The 15,832-nt window shown below is 39.9% G+C and overlaps 1 protein-coding gene across 4 annotated transcripts in view; it reads left to right on the plus strand.

Annotated features, from left to right (window-relative positions):
* The window catches only part of SMPD3 (sphingomyelin phosphodiesterase 3), a 140,128-nt gene that overhangs the window by 76,778 nt on the left and 47,518 nt on the right, over window positions 1-15,832 (plus strand). Inside the window, exon 1 of one of the 4 annotated variants that reach the window (XM_068956267.1) lies at window positions 6,645-6,861. The exons of the other annotated variants lie outside the window; for them this stretch is intronic. The gene's annotated coding sequence lies outside the window, so the exon portion shown is untranslated. Of the gene's footprint in view, window positions 1-6,644; window positions 6,862-15,832 lie in introns of those variants that run through there. 4 annotated transcript variants of the gene reach the window in all.

The following is a 15,832-nucleotide window of genomic DNA, read 5'->3' on the forward strand; positions in this document are numbered from 1 at the left end:
TCTTTATTTTAGCATGTCTTGAAGGTAGAGCTTTAAATCTAAAAGTAGCTAAAAGTGCTACCTTGAAAGCAGGAGTATGCTTTGTAACTGCAAATGAATAGAAACAAGATGTATCAGCAGTACTTACATGTCTGCTTGCATTAAAAGAACACTGTGAAGTAGAGAACCTTAGGGAGAGTAAGAAGCAGTGCACGTTATGCCACTGATTTTTGTTGGAAGTGTTACAACTTTCTCTCAAGATTCATGTGTTCCTGCTGTGTAAATAGCAAAGTCTTTTGGTGGTGATGATCTTTCAGTGTACCTGTACAGTACCTAACCTGTTTTGCATATTTCCACAATACAATAATATTACAAAATACTGTTATAGTCCCTGCAAGAAGATGAAATGGAAATGATTAAAAGGCTTTTTCTGTGGGAAAGAAAGATGTGGTCAAGGACCTTGTTGAAAAGGAAATAGGGATAAATATATCCAATGGCTAGCAAATTAATAAACTAGTGCCAACGGACTTGTCTCGGAAAACAAGACAAATTTCGGCCACACGTCCTCCATTATGATTCCTTTGAGTATTTGATGGGAAATTGGCCTAAATTGTACATTTATAAATAAGAGGGGTTTTCCCTGCGTTAAAGCATAGAGGCTAAAGCCTCACCACATGAAACTGAAATTACAATAGTTAAATCTCATCAGCTTGCAGCCTCCTTGTATGAGGCACCATATCAAATGATGCTCCTCAACTGTTTTCCTTGAGGCTGCTGGAGTTGCAGCTGGTGACCAGTAACCTGTACGGTGTGCTTCCTGGGAGGTCTCAAGTGTGTTGCGTCAGAGAGAGACCATCTCTTTCATAGGCAGCTGGAGAGTTCAAACTGAGTGTTCAGAATACAGATACGTTTTGTTTTTTCAAAATCAGTGGGTATGCTGAGGACAGGGATAGCTTGATAACGTGTGCTCTGTGATATGTGAGAGTTCGACTACTAAGTGCCTGTCTGGGAAACTTGTTACAGTCTGTAGTTTGTGAGTTGGCATGTAAAGGAATACAATTTTTATGTATCATAAAAATTACTTAATAGTGATAAAGTTCTCTTTTGAGTCTTCTGCTGCTAGTGTTTTAGAGTTGTGAAGTATTGTATATTTTGTAAAAGAAAGAAGAGTGGTACAAAAAAGATACCTCATTTTTGGGTTTATATACTTTAAAATCTCGCACTGAGATCTGTTAGTGTCACCAGTGTTCAAGATGGATGCTTGCTGCAGTGATGGGGTTTAAGAAAGGGTCGTTCTGCGCAACGAAACATAAAAACTGAATTCATTCATAGTGCCTTCCAAATGCCTTGCTGAGGCTGACTTTTTATTTCTTTCTCTTTGCGGTACTGAACATTAGCCTTGGCTTTTGTAAGTGAATACTCATTTCAGATTCATACCATTGGTCCCGCTCCGTTTAGACTTCAGAAATCCAGTGGAGTAAGGCCTGAGCCATTTGCTGCAATAATTTCTTGTGTTTGTGCTGGCAGGTGCTAGGCGCAAGCTGACTTACTGGAATCCTATTGGACTACTCTGCATGTTACTCTGTTCCCCTTCTTAATGTTGTTTTTAACATGCCTTTTTTGAAGTGCGATCAAATTAAGGAAGAAAAGGTCAGTGATAGGAGATCTTCCTTGGAGGAGTTTGTGGCATCTGACACCAGTATCTAAGTCCCTCGTAGCCTTGTGGCAGAAGCTGGTGTTCAGCTGCTTTGGCGTTCACGTAATTTGCAGGTAGCATCACCGTTTGTGTTCAGTAATATAAAAGGGCAAATGAACGATTTGTATTCCATGTTATTCAAGGCCTTGAGACTCCGATATATATTTAAAAATATACCACTGGTACTGATGAATATTAATCTGTGTTTTCAAGCGTTTTGCTTTTATGACATATTCTGTCCCAGGTTCACAAAAGAAGGTCTTGTTCCCAACTCCAGTGGACAGCTCCTTAAGTACGTGTATGGGTAGCAGGAGAGAACAAAACTGTAGTGTTTTTATTATTATTATTATTATAAATTTTCCCTCAGAAAGCCCATAAACCTTTCTGTTACTTCACCTTTCCAAATACTCCACTGACAACGCGTCAGGGAAGCATTTTGAGCTGAACTCTTTGCTATAAGGTAATTGGAGTCTATGCTGCAAGTGTAACGCAAGGTTTGAGGTTCCTGATCTCTTTTCCTTCACCCCTGTCAAGCTTCGTTTCCAAATACTTTTTCAGGTGGCTGAAGCCACAGGTAGATGATGTGTGTTTCTATAGAGAGAGACTGGCGCTGGTTGCAGCTGATTGCACAATCAGTGTTTTGAATGACAGGTTTGAAAAGACACAGTTACAAGCTAAAAAAGGCTTAGACCTGGCTGAATTATTTGTTGCAAATCAATTGTGTGGGAAATTAAGTCTTTTTTTTCTCTCTTGTGTGGTGATGAAGAAGTGTTGGCTGCTCAGTCCTGAGCTGTGACTGTGAACCATTGTAGATGGCCTCAGTGAATGACTTTTGAAAAGTGGGTCCTTAGGAAGTAGTTAAAACAAATATTTCACGGTTTCCAGTGGATACTTGTTAACAATAAGTGTAACACACAAGTGTGTGTGTTATGTAACTATAGCAAGTAGCGATAATTTAGTTGAATGTAAATAGCTTACCAGACATAGTGAGCAGCCAATGCACGTTTATCTGTAGAGATGAATGTTGACAATAAAAACAGTTATTTCAAAAAGGGATGAATGTGGTAAAACAAAGCAGCAAAATGGCATCTTACAAATATTCAAGAACACAGAATTAACGCTTTTGTTTATTGTTCTGTTTTGTTTTCTGGTAATGCAGCTCAGAAAATCCTAGGATATAGACAAAAAATTTTAAAAAACCTGCATTTAAATACCTAAGAGATGACTTTAAAGAACAGCTTTCTTACTGAGGAGTCGTTTAAGTTCCAGAAACGACTTTGCTTTGAATTTACTTAGTTTGCATGCATGCCATCCTTTCTTCTGTCATTTCCTTGTAATTTCGTTGATATATATATTTGGTATATCAGTTGCACATTTAAAAGCATGGTATAACGATGACATTAAAAAATAGGCAAAGAAGCATGTGAAAGACCCTTGAAAGGCTTGTGGTTTACCAACAGAGGCTTTGCTGGATTAGGCTGGAGTTCTCAGTTTGACCTATGCAAGTTGTTTATTTAATTTCTCTTAGTACGGAAAATTAAGTTGTGCTATCAGCTGAGTCAGCAGCAAAATCTTACCATCCTCACTGCTTATTGCCTGGGCCTCTTTGCTTTACTGGAGCCAATCCCAATTCACAATTACTTTCAGGATAGTAACTTAGAAATTTTGATAGGATCTCAACCATAAAATGACTTCTTTAAATGCACAAGGAAGTCTGAGATATGAGGGAACAAAGTCTCGTTAAGAAAAACTTTCAGTATTCATAGGAAAAGAAAATAATAAAAAACTTCTTTTTAGTACAAGGATTCATATCTGTGGAAGGATGAAATTGTCTTCCTCTTTCATGTACCAGCCGTATGGCTTTTCACCTGGAGTTGTTCCTGTTAAGATAGGTCAATAGTCCTCTTGACCGAACTGAAAAGTGTAGCCAGCTACGACCTGCTTTCAGTGTCACATGGGACTTCAGTGGTCTCTACACCAGCCTTGATCAGGTTGACGATACTTTCTACAAAATCCATGAGCAGTACTCTAGGAGCTTCTCGTTGTTTTGGCCACAGGGCTCAAGAGTGAATGAACGTGACATGTTAAGTAAGGGCTTACTCTGCCTGAGAAAGGGTCACCCACTTCGACGTAGTTGTGGCTTGCAGAATATGCTGCTGCGTGGGTATTTCTGTGAGAAGTCTACTACTCATAGCTAAGGCAGTTACTTTTCTAGCTCATGTTACAATGAGTTGTGGTTTTGGTGTGGAAAGTGTGGTTTCTTGTTATAGGTAGCCAAGGCACACTGAAAGTCCAAGTACCGCATCCTGTGCTCTGCCGTATAGCTCTGTATCGATGCACAGGACCCCTCAGTGTCTAGGTTTCTGACTTTTTGTCAGTCTAACACCTGTCAGATTTGTATAGCAATTTAAGAATAAAAATGAAAATTCTCTTTTGTGAAATTCCTTCATTAGAGGTAATTCAAAGGCTTTATTTCTTGCACATAGCAGTAATTATCTGAGATAAAAATCTACTGCACTTTGACTCCTGTTGGTAGTGAAGCTCATTACACCCCCATTACAATTATTACTGTCTTTATGTATACCTTGTTAAACACTTCAGAAGCAGGCATCCAGGGGATGCTGTTTTAAGAAACTATTTAAGTGATCAGGATGAATTATGTAAGATACTAACAGTATGTTCCCTGTGCTTCACTTAAAATCTTAGAAAATCTGGGATGCATAATAATCAGAATTCTATAAATAATGTTATCATGTCTAGCAGTGCTCTGATGCTTTCTCAGTATGCACTTGCTTCACTGATGCAAATTTAAAACCGGGAATAGCCCTATTAAATGCAACACAGGAGTATAAGCCGTGGCCAAAAAACAAATGGCACCTCTACCTGGAAAGCTTAGGTAAGTGTATGTCCCGCAAAATGTAGTGTAGAGGTAGAAATGCAAATATTCAATAATAGCTAATAAAGATTCCTTTTCCCTTAAAATTACAGTGATTGCTGTTTGTTTACTGAAGCTGTACATAACTCAGACTCTCAGACATCATTATGTGACAACTTCAGGTTTGTAGTGGTGATGAGATAGGCCAAAGCCAAGGAGATAAAAGCGTTATAAACATAGCATTCCCTGACTTACCCATTTTTCTTTGACAGCTGTTCTCCATTACGTGCAGGAGATAATGTGAACTTGCACTGGAATATGAATTTCATTTCAGTGCTGAAGGGCTGCACCTCCAAAATGTTCTGTGGTAGCTTTCAACATATGAAAGCCTACTTCTCTAGTAAAGACAATCTAATTTTTAGGAATGTGTTTCTGCTCTACAGAGTGACTCCTAAAAAAATTCAGTTGTCAAGTGAATCACAGTGCGAAGTGAGTTATGTAATAGCAGAAGACTTCCAAACTCTGCATCGGTGTGAAAGATACAGCAGCAGTCTTTCCAGCTTTAGGCATCGCCATTAACAAAGATGCCGCCGCTGTGTGGAAGCGGCATTTATTAGCACTTTTATAACCTCCGTAATTTGTGCAGGGATTGTACGTGTCCGAGGGTGCTATTTGAAAACAAGAGGACTACACAGTTTGTCTGGGGAATAGAGCAGATTTGGCAAATACATTGAGGAAACAAAATCCTATTTAACTTCCCATAGTAAAGCTGGGTTTGTAGTGGCTACTAAAAACGAGCTGTTTGAAGCTAAAATTAGCGCTTGCTCTGTGAATACGCGTCAGAGATCTGATGAATAAAGAAATGCCACTTTGGGGGGTTTTTTTGGTCATGTTTTGACAAAATTTCAATGTAGTCAGGTTTTTCTCCGCTGAATTAGTAGTATTTATTTGTAGTATCTTGCCCTCTCGCTAAACACTTAGAACAGAACAGCTTACCTGGCTGAGCGAACGCAGCAGGGAGGAGCTCGGGTACCTGCTTTGCATCCTAAATGTAATAGGGAGATCAAGCTGTTTGTATTGGAGATACGCCCAGGTCTATTTAGGAGTCCAGGTTTCTGATACTCAAAAGTTCTGTTATTTGGATTGAGATCTCACTTAGACTTGTCTTATATTCTAGTGCAGAAACTTGAAATATCGTGCATTCCTCTACAGGCCTCTGGTGATTTATTAAGTAACAGCTGTTTCAATTAAACCTTTTACTTTCAGTCACAATGAAAAGACTGATGATGGTTTGACTCAGTAGAAATTTTAAAAAGCATATTAAATATTTAAACAAATTTTTCTTCTGATTGCTGAGAGAGGCATCCAGTGTGCGTCATCTGTTGGTGAGCCTACAAAACCACTGCAGGGATTCCTTTTAAATATGTAAATAAGGTACTCGGCCCCTCCTGCTCCTCCGGGGTGAAGACAGGACTTGGTGACTTCATTGGTCTTGCAAGAGTAATTCAAAAATGGAAGGGGGTGTTTGTGTTAAACTCAAATATCTGTAGATTATCCCAATCTTTGCATCTGCACTTAGTAACAGAAGAACATAAGCAATACTGTGTTTTAAGGAAAATACAAAACGCTGTCCACAAAATAGTAAGGTGAACTTTGTGCCCTGATATGAATTATCTACTTGTCAGAGTAGCTGCTCACTTTTGCTTGCTCATTGCTTTTTTTCTTTTAAAATCCTGTCAAATTCTTTTATTGGTTTGTGCTATTGTCCATTTTAGTGGTAGAAGTAGTAGAACATTTCATATTTGGTATAGCTTCTGTGTTTCTTTCTTTTTTTTTTTTAAACATGGACCACCGTTTGAGTAATGACAATGACACAATTTTGCTATTTCAAGGAGTGTTATGTATCATCGCTTTGTCCATTGTACAAAATTGAGATTTCCCTTTATTTATTTATTAACACAGAGACGTGAAATATCTTGGCTCTGAAATAAGATTCCCCACCCTTTCCGTTTCACTTTCGATTTGTTTGCCAAATCCCCATCGATTTGCACACAACAAACACATTGATGCACGCTGAGTAGGAGCCCCTGAAACCCAGGACCTGAAAAGCCCTGCCAGGGTGCAAGGAGAAGCATCCTGACCTGAGCCAGGAGCAGTCCTGACAGCAGAAATTATGGGAGACTCGTAGGCAATTTTCTGGAGAGTGCCAGAAACCTGCTTCTTCGCCGCCAGCGTTAGCAGACTTCACAGGATGCTCTGTACCTGAACGCTGTCGTTTCCTGTGCTGAAATAGTAAGACGTCCAGAACATGGTGAGCATGTTTCCCAGTTTGTCAGGATCTCTTGGAAGGGAAAGAAGAAGGATCAGTGTTTTCTGCTTAACCTAACGCTTAATAAAAAGTGAAATAAGTTTCAGGATGAGCGGGAAACATATTGCAGCCTTCCTGTTTTGCGTTCTTGTGAGAGTCTAGATCCCCCCCAGGCCCAAGACTGCTATTTTGGAAGCAGATACATTTTAAAAAAACTTTCAGCAGAATAATGCTGCAGGGTGGCTCAACAAACTTGTAGAAGCAGTCGTGTAGCTAGACAGTAAGGGCGTTCTTGGCCTGCGTCGCGGGACTTGCTAGGTGTAACCTCCTGCAGAGGTACCCGTTGTAACCAGCAGCGGTGTGTGCAAACACAGGCTGCCCCTGTGTAGACGGTGAGGAGTGCAAACAGGTCTGCGCTACTGCCTGTGGGCTGTTTTGCAATTGTAACGTGGAATGAGGCCTCTTAGAAGAGACCTAGAGAGAATCTTATCTCTGCTTATTTAGGAGTGGTTTTAACATAAATCACCATACAGATTTTGGGGTTTTAAATATTTTAACCGTGAGCTTTTGAGAGATGAATAGCTTTGTAATATCTGAGCAAAATGCAGCCAGGCTTCATGTAAAGGGGGCAACAAATGAGCATGTTCTCTCAGACAAAAGCCAGCTAACTGGGTGGAATATCTAAAAAGTCCTGTATTGCTAACTGTCTTCTTTTATATTTTAGTTTGTAACAAACAGAGAAGTGAAAATATGAGAGACGATGTACTCTAGTCTAACCATATATTACAGTGAAATGGACTTAAATGTAAATTTAAAAAAATCCTATTTCTGCTTGAATTTGTGCCACGTTCAGAAAGTCAAAAAGAGCGTGCAGTGCTCTGTTTTGGCTGAAAACACAGAATTTTAAGAGACTTGTATTAAACTGGTTGAGAAGGACTGAGTGTTTCTTGTAGTAGGTGTCTCAAAACAAAACAATTTAAGTTTAAAAAAAAAAATCTGCAATTTGAATTCTTCTCTAGTACTCTTGCATTTTTTTCAGAGAGGCAGTTATTCTTCTGAAAACAGATCTTTTGGGTGAGATTCAGCATTTCCTGGGGAAGAATCAGCAATCCTACTATTACATGTTGAGTTTTAACTAATGCTGATACTTTTAAGATTACCCATAGTACGATTAGATCCCTGTGAATCCTGAGGAAATATGACTCTGTCAGTAGAGCAGGGAATTTTGAGTTAAGGAGTCTAATCTCAGGCTTTCCAAGGAAACTTGCTTAAGCTACAAATGCTGTTTTTCTAATTTTCCATACGTAGAACGTGGATAAGTGTACTTCAGTTTTCTTTATAGAGGTAGTTGTATTTTGGTTGAGTTGTATCGCATCGTATTTTAGTTTCCTTTATAGAGTATTTTGAGACTTCTAGGAGGTGACCTTTTTCATTGAACCGTTATTTACTGGCAGGGATTCGCGTTGTGTTTATTGTAGGACAGAGTAACTTCTCTTTGCCAACTGGTAAGAAGTTCAGCAGTATAAAGATACTCATTCTGGGGAAAACTGATTACTTTATGGTTCTATCTGATGAGCCATATTGGTCTAAACAGAAGCCTGAAGGCTTAAAGTGCTGCTTTTTAAAATACAGCTTTTCATTTTACAGGGAGCCTGTCCCCCCTGACAATTTATGGACTAGGCATGGCTGTAGTCAGGCCTCTGGGTTTTAGATGGCGAAAGATGAGTAGGGGAGGTTTTATCTCCAATTCTGTCGTCGGCAGCCAAAGCTAATATTGTTCCATCTCACTAAGATTTGTTAAACAAACCATCTACAAAGATCAGATTTATTTAGCCATTATTGAATTACACTAGCTCCTATAAAGTACGAGGCTAAAGCACAGCAAAAGGTGCTGTTGTAAATAGAGCCCATTCCGTTTCTATTGTATAAACAGAGCTTAGTGTCACGGATTCATGCGTTTATGTGCTGCAGTTGTCTCACTACCAAAGTACACCAAATAAGGTCTCAAAATAGTGTGTGTTTAGCTTTCCAGGTACTGAGCGAGATCAGCAAGTGGTGAGATTTTTTTTTTTTTTCCTTTCTAAATCTTGCCTGATAACAAAGCTTTTCTGAAAATGTCAAGCTCTATGAAGTTTTTGGTGTTGTTTTCAACCATTAGAAAATAAGGATCTCTCCGAAATGCTGTTGATTCTACTTTTTGCTAATTCTTAAGGCTTGTAATATGCATTGATAATCTGGAAGTAACCTGATTTGTGTCTCCTGTAGGGAGGGGAGGCAGTTTTGTAGGTTGGGATGAAGTCCTAAAGGGTTATTCAAAGGAGGTGCTTAAGTTTATTTTTCAAGTCAATGTCCTTGCTGATCACAACTGGCACCAGTTGCTGTGTTGTTTGATTTGCGTCAGCCTGACAGTTTTTGAGGCAACTGTGGATAATATGAATAAATGTATTTGTGGCACTGGTCCTCCGGAAGTACCACAGGAACTGTGGGTTTGCTTCTATTTTTACGGTAATCAAAATAACTAACAAGTTTTAGAGTCCGGATTTGTAGACAAGTCTTTGCCCCTTTCAGTGGAGTAGACCTAAACACCTTATCGTCACCTTTGCCACTCATCACGTGGCAAGTGTCTCACTTCAGTCGGCTTATGTTCACAGGCTGCTACTGGTGCACACAAATTCAAATACCAGAATGCACAACGTTTTGGAGGAATAATTTAGAATTTGGAGGTGGATTGGTGGGGTTTTGGGGGGTTGGGTCAGGCTCCCTAGGATCTGTTATTACAGCTGGTGTATAGCTATTTGTAGACACATCATTGTCTGTTCTTTGTTGGGATTGCAGTTTGTATGCATAAAATAAGGAATAAATCTCTGCTAGGTTCAGAAGATATGATGTGTCCCTTTTGCATTTATGAGTTCAAAGGCAAGCTTTAAACAGGTAACATCTATTGTGACAGGGTGGAATCGAGGTTGCTTGCAGGAATAAAAAAGATAATTGTTTTCTACAAAAAACAATTTGACTTTAATTTTCCATTCATTTTGTAAAGAAAAACAGGACAAAACCGTCGTGTTGTTCATGGTTTTTCTGTTATATTTGTTTAGCTATCTTTTTAATGTGTGTTTTCCTACGTTAACATAGTTGAATTTAAATTTTAATACTAAGTTTAAAACCTAATCAAATTTAGTTCAGATAGCAGAAGATGTGTGGGTATGGGTTTTGGCCTGGGAATATGATCTGGGACTACCAAATTGAGATGATGATATCCTGGAGATGAGACTCTGTGGCCATACCCCACAAATACAAAGCACAGAGCAAGTTTTACAGTTGTGATCACAAGTAAATTTTCAGATCTGCGTTGGAGAAAACTTCCGTTTTGGGGGAGGAGGTATACAGGATACTGTGGCAATATGAAGCTTAGCTTAGCTTCTCTGCTGAGATCTCCAAGAAGGAGGCCAGCTACAGCCAATCTTTTGTCAAATGAGCAGGTTTGTTACCTCCCACTCATTGTATGTAGGCTTTGAAATATTCCACCGGAGCTACTTTTTTCACTGCCGATCCAGCTCCATTAGGGCAGCAGGCTCAGTTGCACAATGGCTGCTTTACTCTGAGAAGTCAATGGGCTTCTGTGACTGGCCAGTAAAGCCCTACAATGGAAGAAGGCCCAGAGGAGATGGGCAAGGGAGATGCACCCATGAAGCTCAGGGAATAAGGTAGGGTGTGACTGACCACAGCTGTTGCGCAGAAAGCTGACTTTGTCTCAGCGAAAAGGGGACGACGGGAGGGTTGTCTTTGTTTTAGATAAGCAGCTATGTCAGTTGGGTGGATCTAGTGACTGTATCACAGTTGAGGGGATCAACTGGTGATGTAAATATTTCAGTTTATCAAGAGAGCGTGAACGTCTCCCTGAGATAGCCAGACCAGCATGGGGGGAAGTGTGTACATGGCTCAGTCCAACACAGAGTATAAGAACTGAACAACTACCAGAAGAATTTTGAAGAGAGCCTTGAGCTGATTTCAACCCACATATTCCGTGGGGATGCCCAGCACCGTGCTGGTGAGCATATTGTAGAGACCGGTAATGGGGATCATATTTGTATTGTGATTGAACTGTACATTGCAATTGCTTTATCTTCCTCTGAGTAACTCGTGTTGTGATTTCGGTATATTGCCGTATGAGTCTCCTAAATCAAAAATCCTGTGTAACATCACATATCTCTGAAGAAGTAAATGTAGATATTAAACATGGGACCCTCCATGTGTGGGATATCTAAAAGAAGCTGCTCAGAGAGTATGGGACTCTGACAGCTTCATGTCCCTTATTTCATGTCCCTTAAGCTACCAGTGCTGTGATTAATAGCTGCACCTTAAACAGTTTACTGTGCAGCTCTTACAGAAATTCAGTGGGAGGTATCACTGTTTGTCCAAAGGCTCCTTTTGAGAATTCAGCCCAAGTGCTCAATACTTCTCAATAGAGTTTGCAGAGTTCTGCAAACTGCTGGCATCCCTGCTATTCAATGAAACTTGTAAATGCACATTTTTTTTTTAACAGTATAGTTCACTTAAGCTAGGCATTTTGTTTATAATGGCTTTCTTGCCTGATGACAGCCGATGAACATAAAAGTAACAATCTGCAGAGTAGCTAGGGATTCATTGATTATCTTTTTAGATAGAAGGAAGAAAGTTTGGGGAGAAACTGTCAAATGAACTTGGCAACGGCAAGGCTGTAGAAGCACTTTTCTCCTTCCCTCCTTCTGATAGATCCTTAGGTGGAATGGGGTCTGCTTTACTCATCAGTAGGTGGAATGGGGTCTGCTTTACTCATCAGTATCAGTAATACACCTAACTCAACTTCTTGTGTCATAGTGAGTCCACATCTAGACCAGTTTTTGCTGAGTAGGATTTTCATCAGCTGTAATGTTATTGTTGACTTAAGTGGAAGCTGAAGTGAGCCAAGGAGTGCTTCTTAAATTGCCTTCCCATACATCTTGGGCAACTGCACAAAGTGAACTGTGCAGGACGACAGGATTTTGGTTAAAACTTCAGCCTATGTGAAATGCTTAGAAGGAAACGGGGAAGCATCTCCATTAGAGCAACTGCTAGCTTGAGATAGCTGCATCTATGTAAATATAATGTCGGGTAATCCGGCTAGGAAAACGGATCACATGTATTCTGCCTTTTGGACTAGTATGTGGGTTTTGGGTTTTTTTTTCTCTCCAGTAAGTCACTTGCACTTAGTTGTTGAACTAGACTCCAAGTAAAGGCACGTATAAGAATACCCAGGGGGAAGAGACTGTGATCGAAGAGAAGGAGAATTTATGAATTGCCGCCGGGAGAGCAAAAACAGATGATGCCATGGAGAAACGCAGAGATTAAGTTGTAGTGGGTCTAATAAGCTAAGACGAGAGCCTGAGTGGGAATTTGCTCTGTTCCCTGTTCTGGCCCGTTCCCTCCAAGCTGCGTGGGAGTGCTGACGCCGCCTCCCGTATGACCCACGTTTGCTTGATGCTGGAGAGAGACATGGAAAAGCAGACAGGCACACAGATCTTCCTCTTGCCTACCCTCAGTTTAAACAGTAAATGTTGATGTTTTGTGTGGTGTAGTGGTAGCATTATTATAAGCTGTATCTCTCTGCCTCAAAGACAACCCATTGAAAATAATGAAGTAAAGTTAACAAAAAGTTAACACATTCTAAGCTACTTCTCTGGAATCCAAGGTTAGAAATTGAGTGTTATGGCTTTTACTGAGGACCAAGCAATTGTCAGGATTCAAGAAAAACTAGTCTCAGTGAGTTAGGTGTATGAATAGAAAGGGCCCCAAGAGTTTTAACTTTCCAAATCAGCTAGGCGCTTCAGTCATTTTATTCTGTTTTTATTAAAAAACCTATGTTCTTGCAGTAGTTTGCATACATTTTTAAGATGCAGCTGAGAGATGTAAATAGCAAATTTGAAGAAATTTGAATTGCCTGATTTTAAAAGCGTATCTTGATTTTGTGAGGAAAAGAAAGTTAGAATTTTTCTGACCATTTCTAGACTGTCGCTATAACCTTATCCTGGCAACCTCTGTTGTTTTTCTTCTTTTTCTCTATTATTTGTTGACTTGGATCGTCCTTTATTTAGTTTGCAAGCTATGTTTGAGCTAGGAACATCTCTCTCTTGATCTGTCTGTGATGTCTCTAGCACACTTTTGGGCATAATTATAATCATAAAGATCTTTGAAACCTTTCCGCCTGATGTCTTGTTATCACTAAAGCTGAGGTGTTCTGTACTGGCACCATAAAAAAAAAAAAAAATTAAAGTCGTTTTTAGACTTCAAACACTTAGAAAATAATAAAAACAACTAAACAAGACTGCAGTTTACCTCTTTGCCGCATACAGAAATATCTGTTTCATTGCAATATCTTAAATTCTTGCTTAATCTCACAAGCCTCTATGAATAAAGCGTTGGATTACCAAGTAATACCCTTCATCACAAGGAATTATGCACTTTAGCCTTAGGCTCCATCTAAACCTTGCATTAGGAGAGATATTACTGACGTCATGTTTTCCGAGTTGCAGCTGACTCGCATGGTGCGTTCCCCCCCCGCTACCCTTTAAGATCTTGGAGAGACGGTGAACTGTGTCTCTCGTGGTCCCTTCTTGGGTGACTTTGAGGCACTAGCATGCATATGGTTTTGCAGCTAAGAGACAGGAGCAGGAAACCTGGTTGCTGTTTGTGAGTGTGCCGCTTAGTCCCCGACGGAGCTTTGGCAAATTGTGTGATTTCCTTCATCTATAATATTGATAAGTTAGAATAGCATTTTACTTCCAAGAAGAATGTTTTTAATTAGGGCCCTGATGTGCTCATGTCTTCTGTCTGCAATATGCAAGAATTAAAGTACATCCAGCTCACGATTCCTTCCTCCTATTTCTCCAACTATTGTATTTCAAAATTGGCTCTCCTGCTAGAGTTTCTGTAGTTCTGTGCCATTAGCCATGAGAATAGTATCTGAACTCGCATAGAAGTGAATGGGATGGGTCTCTCTACTCCGCTGCCCGTTGCCTCCCCACAACAGCTGGGCTAGCAGTGAGGAACGCAGCAGGCACCTGGTGAAAAACTGCCCAGCAAATCTTCCATGATTTTCAAAGGTGCTAGCTCTGTTTGAGGCGTAGGAAGTGTAGGAGTTGCCACTGTGGCCTTGAACCATCATTCAGTCCTTAGTGTTTACAAAGAAGTGCGTTCTTGCTAAGCGTTGTTAAAACAGACCTCAGCGTGAACCGATTTGCTTTACGACACTTGCTGTGTAATCCTGTCTGGTGGAAAGACTTCTGGTTGCATTTGTTTTTTCTTCTTTTCTAACTAATGTAGATGATAGTATGTTGCAGCTCCCGTAAGCATGAGTTCCTTAGGTTTAGCATGTTCCCATAATCTGGATAATTGCTTGTGTGAAGCTATTTTAGTTGAGCGTTTTATAGTTTGCTAGACAGCTGTTTATCTTGCAGCTTATTGACACTGCAGTCCTTAGCAGAAGGTCACATCGTTCAGTAGGTGTTGACTGCTCTATTTACAAAGTTCTCACCTGGTGTCATGTTTCCCTAGGAGTTGTAACAGCCTGTCATCCTATACTTAAGAAAATGCTTGTCTGTAGAAGACCTAATGAAACAAATTATTGTTGCCCCATTGTAGCTCTGCATTGTTTTTGTGCTGTGTTACTTTAAAATAATAAAAATCAAATTGACCTTACAGTTTGCAACGCAGCTGTAGCTTTCACCAGAAAGGTCATTAGCCAGAACCTTGCAGCAGAAGGTTTGCAGTCCATCCCCACAGCCCATGGCCCCAACAACAGTGTACTGTGTACCCTTGGGACTGTTGCAAACAAGAAACTTGGAAACTTTCTCATCTGCTGAGTTACTAGGCAGCAATTTTATAAAACTATTTAAGCATCTACTAGATCAGAATAACTTCTTTACAAAATTTCTCATCTAAGGGTAATTACATAATTGGGCAAATTTTTAAGTTTATTTTTTTCATCTGATGTGTACATGCCAGAGTCTCTTTGAGCGTTCTTACTAGAGAGTCCTAAAAATCTTACAGGAAAACAAATCTGCTAGGCTTCCCCCATGAGCACCATCCCAAAACCACTGTTGGCAGTTAGTAAATGCCAGGAGTTTGCTATTTGGCGCTTGACTAGTCAATCTTTTTTTTTTTTTTTTTTTTAACTGAAACATAATTTATAAGATTGTGAAAGTTATGCTGAGCTAATAATTAAAAAGAAAAAAACCCCTCCCTTGATTCAGCTTTTCTGATTTCTATCTAAATAGTTCATCAGCCCAGAAACCTACGGGACCGTATAGCCCAGCAAATATTGACTGCCTGGCATAAACAAAATGGCTATGAGCAATCGGAGGTGTATTATTCTTGCAGGGGGAAGGCTAGGTGTGTGTTGCTTCAGTAACAGGGCTCACTTTTTCTCCTCTCTTCTTCTTTATTTTTGAATCCCTTTTTTGGCCTTCTTTCCCCGATATCAGCACGTGCGTTTTTGTCAAGCGTTCTTGTCTAAGTTTTGAAGATTCTGTGAAAGATCTCGAAGATGCAGCTGCTCTTGCACCTGCAGGACACTGTGGTTAGAAGCACTTTTCAGCTATTGTGGTGCTGCCATCCTTTTCAATGCATGCTTCCACTGGCTCTTCATTCTCTACAGTATTCATGTACCAATTGCTTGGTTTCACTTTCAAAGGCTTTTATAATCTTGTTCCCACCCAACCTGACTTTTCTCATTCAGTTTTGGGATTGATTCCTGTCTCCAGGAGTTTGTTAGGAGCCTCTATCAACCTCTTCCTAGATTTTTCAGACTAACACTTATTAGCTTTCCCCAGGGCTGCCTTTCACACTTGGGAAGAAACATCTGCAAAGCTATCTCACCTTCATCTGGTTCTTTTTATTAAAATCATTCTTTGCCGTGATGCCTACCAAAAACGTATGGCTGCAAATGTGATGTTCTGTG

This window comes from Struthio camelus, chromosome 10, assembly GCF_040807025.1.
Source record: "Struthio camelus isolate bStrCam1 chromosome 10, bStrCam1.hap1, whole genome shotgun sequence".
Classification (NCBI taxonomy): Eukaryota; Metazoa; Chordata; class Aves; order Struthioniformes; family Struthionidae; genus Struthio; species Struthio camelus.